Here is a 7868-nt window from a genome sequence, read left to right on the forward strand (position 1 = left end):
ATAAAAGGAGGTATTTGCCATGCATTTAGGAGCTTGGTTGTTCAGATCAAGATCTTGCTCTTGCTCTCTCTCTCTCTCTCTCTTTATATTTTTGTAATGCATAAGTTTTGCTTTCATTAATATCATTTTTATGCTTTTCATTTCCTTTCCTTTACTTAGTTAACTTTTATCTTATTTATGTTCTTATCTTGTTTATTTATGTTTCTCTTCTTCATTATGTTTAGCTAAGTTTATTATGTTAAGGTGAAAAGGTTACACTAATGGTGTAAGAATAAGTATAATATAAACACAATATGGACTTCAATGCTTATATCCTAAACAACTTGCTATTAACATGTCTTATCTTTTTTATCTTATTAATTCTTAATACCTTGCTTGTTAAATGGTTAATCTATATCTGTGTTGTATAACACTTGATGCAACAAATGCTTGGCACTCTCATATCCTAACCATAGGTATAACCTACACATGTGCTATGAAAGGAACTTGATTTGTTGTTAACATAAGTTAGCATCATGAATTCCTGATAATATTTAAAAGTTTGGTGTTACTTAAATAAGATAATTAATATGATCATGTTAACAATTTATAATGAGCTATTAATGACAAATCATCCGATTGGAACCTCCTTTGTGTGCGGTTTCCAGTTGAATAATAAAAAGAGTTTATACTATACTTGTTTGAAATACCATTAGTGGATCCTCTAACCTCGATATTTTGTTTTTATCAGTGTTCAATCCTCACATTAATCTTACATCTCAAAGTCCTCTTTAACTTATTATTATTATTATTATTATTATTATTATTATTATTATTATAGTTAACTTTCCTATTATTCGACCCCGGTCTTGCCGGGTTATTTATTACTTCAACACTCCTACAATTGGGAGAAGACATCAATCTTTTGGTCATGTCACCATCAATAGGCAATACAACTTACCATAAGTAGGGTGCACTGGGGTGATATGTTTTCTCCTTGCACAACTACTCCCCTTAACCAGAATCTCATAGACCATTAGATTTCTTAGTGACTATAGTACTATATATATGGCGACTCTTGAACGCTTTAATCATAACTTTATGATTAAACCCCTTCAATTCCAAGAGGTAGCTCTGTCATTCAATGTCATACACATCATGATAAGATGATGACTCTACTAGGGACTTGTCTGGTCGGACTAATGAGTTAATACAAATAGAGTTACCGACAGATTAAGTTCCCCGAAAAGTTCTAATGAGTTAAAAAAATTACAGGACTATGCCACACTTATTTATTTATTGATCTATTATTATTATTATTATTCTTTCGATCAGGTTAGAATATAACTGGCTTTTTACAATTTTAATTTGTTTCTGTATGTATGTTCAAGTTGCTTTAAATACAAGTTTATTATATGATTGATTGTTTTGTTGTTAATCGGTTAGCCATTTTGGTGTTTTTTTTTTTAGTTTAAGAAGTTCATATAATATTTTGATATTTCTTGTGATGTTAAATGAGCTATTAGATTGATAAGAACAATATAGGTGCATTTTTATTTTTTACATGTTTATTATTGTTGTTATTGAAGGTTTGAACAAATAGACATGAGTGTATTTGACTTGCATAAATACGTTATAGTTTTTTTTCTTGGTTTTATTGCATTTTCTAGGTTTAGGCCTTGTTGTTAGGTTTTTGGGTTTGCTAACATTTATGTGTTGATATTCTTCGAATGAACTTTATCTGAGGTCATTGATTTTTATTTCATTTTAGTTGATTGATTGTTCTTACATATGCGTGCATACTTTTTTTTCTTTAATCGAAGGTCTTTATGGTTTAAAAACATTGATTTAATGGTTTTTGATCATCAGTTTCTTCGTTTTATGTTTTGCATAAAACCAAATAATAGTGACTTTTGTGATCATCTAGCCCCAAAATCTTGCGCGAATCTGCGGAGAGAGGTGATAGTCACGGTGGAAGGTTGTCGGTCAGAGGATGGTGCTGTTTGAAGAAGATGAAGGCTGGTGTTTTGGGCAGAGAGTGGTTTGGTGGTTTGTGAGGGAAGGCTGGTGTTGTCTGGTCGTGGGTTTGGAGGAGAGGGAACTGATTTGGATGGATACTGGTTTTTTCTTCTTCTTTTTTGGCGGCGAAGGTTGTTCGGGTGGAGGAGGTTTTACGGTGGTTCACCCTGGGAATGGAATTTCTGGGCCGTGGTTTTTCGATAGGGATAAAGGCTGGCGTTGTTTTTTTGGGTGGGTATCAGAGGTAGTTTGTTCCCCGGTTTTGGTCTCCTGTGAAAATCAGTTATGAGGCTTAGGGTGGAAGGAAAACCGGAAAATTTTCCAGTGATGGTGGAGAGAAACGGGAGAGGCTCTGCTGGTGAAAATGAGAGATGGATTCTGGACAAACATTCCTTTCTTGTTCCCATTACAGTCCTTGGATTATGTAATTTTAATCAATCTAACTTCTAATTCTAATTTGTTTTCTTCAATCGAGCTCTTTATTGATTTTTCTAACTTGACTATTTATTTTAAACTCATCCTTCAACTTCAATTTCTTTTAATTTTATCCAAATTAAACCAATTTAAACTCCACCAAAAAGTGTTCGTGGTGGGCAGATCAGATCACTAACAAATGTTAAAAAGAGATGCAGCAAAACTCAACTTGTATCATATCCTGTGATTAATTATTTCAATCTTTTCAAATCCATTGTAGAATTAAAAAAACTAAACTACTAGCTGATTTGCTGTTGGGTGTGCTGTTCATTTAAGAAACAAAAAGAAAAAAGAAGTGATTCATTGTCCGTTTCATATTGTATTTCAAAAGTATTTTTTTAAAAAATATTTTTTAATTTAATTTAAATTTTTTTATTGTTTTTATATTATTTTAATATGTTAATATTAAAAATAATTTTTTTAAAATAAAAAAATTATTATTTTGATGCAATTTCAGGTAAATAAAATTTTATAAAACAATCATTTCTATACTCTCAAGTACTGGTAAAAAGACAAATGACCGCTACTATAATAAACCTATCCATGTGCAGTGGCCCTCCATGAAATTAAATTATATGATATCCACAATACATAGAGATTCCATGGATTGTTGTTCAAGCTGGGGACTGCTAAAAATTAATAACATGGTAGGTGTGGCTTCATAACTGTGCATGCAATTTCTTTAATTCAACTGTGCCCTTATGAACTAATTTCTGTAATATTTTCCCTCAAACATTAATTGCCTCTTGCACCAGTTCCCTTCAAGATTTAAATTGAATTATTGAACAGGCCAGCTTTTCAGCCATTATTTAAAATTCTAAGAGCACAGGTGCCAACTTTCTGTTGGCTATCAATTGCTCTGCCACTTACTTGCAGGTTCGCTGGACCCCACTTAACATCATGTATTAGGACAGGCATGATTTTAACTTTCAAATAGAAGATACATATATATATATATATATATATAAACCTCTATTATTATTCTAAAAAAAAACTAATTTCGTAATTGATATATTTACAGTCCTTTTGAGTTTCAAAAATTCACTTTTTATCCAAAACTTGATTTTCTTTACTTTTTAGTCTCATGACAAGAAAAAAAGGGAGTTATTGGATTTTGGTTGAAGAGAGATAAAATTATAGTTGACATCGATTCTAATTATCAAAAATAATTGATCTTGGTGTTAATAAGTTTTATTTTATAAGAGAAATTCTATCAAGGTGTTTTCTAGCCTTCCCCTGGCCTGAAATGGTGTAAAAAACATTGCCAATGCTTGCATTTTTATTTAAAGTTGTCAATAATTTATACGAGCCACGACGGAACGCAAGTATAAAGCTTGTAGAAAAAAACTAAAAGAGATAGCGGTTTCTTTGGACATAATTTATTGTGCATATACTCACAAATTAATGTGGATTTCAATAGTGAATATATATATATATATTTTAAAGTTGATAATTTTTTTTTTCCTAGCCACAACTATATGTTGTCACCATGGACGTGGTCCCTTGTGAATTGGAAAATCAAATTAAAGATGACGATACGTCCCATAAATATTAAATATAGCGGGCAGAGATCCAGGAACTCGTACAAAAGAGAGTTTCATCACCGAGTTACCAGGTGAGCCTATAAGTCATTCGATCAACCTTGTGAGTCGATTTACTTCATGAAAATTGATTTTGCAAGCTGAAATTAAACTATACCTATCTCAGTAAATAATCTAACAAAACTTTCACTCTGAAATTAGTTTTCTTTTTCTTCTCTGTTTTTCAGCCAACATATACTGAAAAACAGTTCATTCATGTCGATAAACAGAGTCGCCTTTTCACCAGTGGACCTCATAACAATTCCATGATCCACAGAAAACCGGCAAAGCGATATTGAGATCAAAATAACTCCATGTTCTCAGAAACCAAACAAATCTTAACAATAGTTGACTGGAAGACTTACAAGCATCTAGAACCCTGCCTGGTAAACAATATTAATCAGCAACAGAACAAAATCAGTCAGTTTGTTCCTTTGCTTCCAGGTGCTTGAGATCACAGTTGCTTGCTATGCCCTTTCTCTATTCCACCAGCTCGATTAAGCCATGCTTCCAGCTTTCATAAAATTAAAGACAGGCTTAAGCTAGCACTTGCAGAGTGTTACTCTGGCAAAAAAATGCGATGCCTTTATGCAAAACCTACTACCAGCACACAACCGGGCTCTACATCTACCCTCAGTACTACGGAACAAATGCACATAGGTCAAAGAAACATGAAAATTCTAAGATTTTCAGATTCTGCCCCCAATATGAAACCCTGACTGTGATCAGAAAATGAGAACACTAAAACCACAGATATATCCAGGAGAAGCAGATAAAACGCTATCAATCCTTTAATCATGCAGCACTCAGATCACTATATTGGGATATAAAGTTAGACTTAAATTGCTTTTGGGATCCCTAATTTATGCAGACTTAGATTGCTCTTGGAATCCTCCTTAGTTCAAGTGCAATTTTTTTTCTTTGTTTTGGATTATAGTAAGAGAATAATAACAAGAGTTGTCAAGTTTTCCCTTTGTGACAAAGATAATCAGCGAAACATCGACTGAGTTTCCAACACTCATGCAATAAGTGATCGAGACTCGTTCAGTTACCCCACAACAAAATCTCTTGAAAAAATGCTCCCTTTCTTTCCTAAGGCGAGTTAAACTTTGTTTTCTTCCCCTTCCACTGAAACTAACTCCTCCTTTTGTTAAACTTTAGACACTTTTCGTACTTGGAATTCCAAGGAAAATCTAAAAAAAATTAAGATTTAATCATACAAGTAACATTAACATGAAGCAAGACAAAGACAAAGACAAAGAAAAAAAAAAAAACCAAGTAGTTGTCAAGAGTCGCGAGACTAATAAATTTCAAGGGCTGGACATGTACCAACCTGAATTTAATGTGTGAGCCCCAAATCGATCCAAAATTAAATGGCGGAGCCATTTCTACCAGGAAAAAGCTATCATGTTTTTGTTGCCTGACAACACAACAGTTACTTCTACATGTAGTGTCGTGGCACTAGAGAGTCTTGCATGAACATCCACCTCTATAAAATGAACATTTTTCACTCATTTCATCAAAACCTTTTCCTCTCATATTATTTCTCTTTCTCTAAGGCAATGTATTATCTAACCTTGGTAGCTTATTACATATATTTCAATTCATCCAAGGTCTTTTATTATCTTTCTCTACTTATCGTGGCTTTGTTTTACATGTTTGTATTCAAGGAAAGTGTGAGAGATACACAAAAGTTAGCAGCTTGGGTTTGTAAGCAAGAGGCCAGGGATTTGTTTTGTTTGCAATTTGAAGAGAGTGCTACTACTTCAGCTGCGCATCCTCATGATTCAAATGCGTCCTATTATAGGGTTTCAGTGTTGTCCAGGATCATTGCATGATTCCTGTCTTCGATCGTTTGTTTTCCTAGTTTCTGGTGCCTGGGGAGTTTCATGGGCCATGTAAAAACAAATCCTAGGCGAGCAAATCTTATTTTACTTATCCAACTTAATTTGAAGATCAGATCTTTTGTTGTTATATTAAATTAAATAATAAAAATCTTATTGGCTGATTTTTTTAGTATTACTTCTTCATGAAGTATAGCTGGTGTAGCTATTCGCAATTCTCCAAAAAAAAAAAAAACAACAAAATTGCTATACGAAAACCCATCTTTGAATTTATAGATACTTAAAATTAAAATTAAAAGAGAATCAATTTATGAAGGATAATTTTAACTTCTTTTTATTAAAAAATGCTCTATCAATAATCCTATATGTACAAGGTGTCAAAAAACCATCTTAACCTAATAGTTTAAACTTTTAATTAATGTTCCAAGATATGATTTATATTAGTCTCTAACATACCCCCTCAAGTGAAAGCTCTTTAGACTTGAAACTTGCACATGCTCACACTACCTTGTGCTTATTTTTTATCAAATAAATGGGGATGATGAGATTCACACTCATGACCGTCATCAAGGCTCTGATATCATGTCAAAAAATCATCTCAACCCAATAGGTTAAGCTGTTAGTTGAGGTCCCAAGGTATGATTTATATTATTTTCTAACACACCCCCTCAAGTGAAAGCCCTTACATTACCTTATGCTTAAGTTTTATCAAATAAATGGGGATGGTGAGATTCAAACTCGTGATCACTTGATCATCAAGGTTCTGATATCATGTCAAAAAACCAACTCAACCTAATAGCTTAAACTTTTAGGTAAAGTTTCAAGATATGATTTATATTATTCTCTAACACAAGGCTCATAGTGTCTTGTCTAATGCATAAAATCTTATCTTTTAAACCATTCGTAAGAAATGGTTATTAGTTTACTTCAAAACCATCCGGCTAGTGAACTAATTAAGGTTGCTCGTCATCAGTTCATTAGTTGAACTGTTAGTGCATCAATCAGACTACGGTTTGTAGATAAATAAACACACAGATGAGAAGGCAAATAGACTAGCCTAGAACTAGAAGTTTGCCTTTGCTATAATGAGCTCCATTTTTAGTTACAAGAGTTGATGCGGCAAGTTTTCATCAATCTGGTTTGTCAGTCGATTCTCAACGATTCTAACCAAGGTTGTCAATTTCATTCCAGCTAATATTCTGTATTTTTAATTGAAAAGTTATGTTTTAGTTTCGAAGTGTTTTGACATCGGGGTTGTACTATTTATATATATAATTTCAAAATATTAATTCAACAAATATAATTTCAATTCAAATCCAAAGATAAACTAACTTGAAATTATGCAATTCAAATTTCAAACACAAGTAAAAAGTGGGAGGTGAACCAATATGACCCGATCAACTCGATGAGTCTAAAGACAACCTCGATAATTGATAAAAAATATAGTTTGACTCAAAAAAATTCAAGACGACAACATATTGGATCGACCCGGGTCAACCTGGATTAACCTTTCAAATTTGTGACTCGAGTCATGAGACCATAATAACCCAAAATAAAATGCTCAATTTTCAATAAATCTATTGTTAAATGATGAAAAAAAATCAACCTAAAAAATAGATTAAAAAAATGACCTTTCATAACAAAATTATGAATTTGAACAAAATGATGAAAATTCTATCAGCTGTCTTGCAAGGTCTTTATAAACTTCTATTGAACTAAAATTTTAACAAGAGATGTAAAAATATATCAGGAGACTCCTCGTATAAATTTAGCCTGATCCAGCGTCGAATTGAAAGATATGATTGATACTGTAAAACTAGACAATACTTTTTTAAAAAAGCAAAAAGCAAATATTATTTGGCTGGAATTTACGAAACAAGCTGAGATTCTAAGCAAGAAAAAATCTATTCTAGTTTGTTTAGTTTTTTTAAATTGGAACAAGATATACCGACCATTCCGGATAGAACAAAAC

The sequence above is a fragment of the Populus nigra genome, chromosome 14 (assembly GCF_951802175.1).
Source record: "Populus nigra chromosome 14, ddPopNigr1.1, whole genome shotgun sequence".
NCBI classification, from domain to species: Eukaryota; Viridiplantae; Streptophyta; class Magnoliopsida; order Malpighiales; family Salicaceae; genus Populus; species Populus nigra.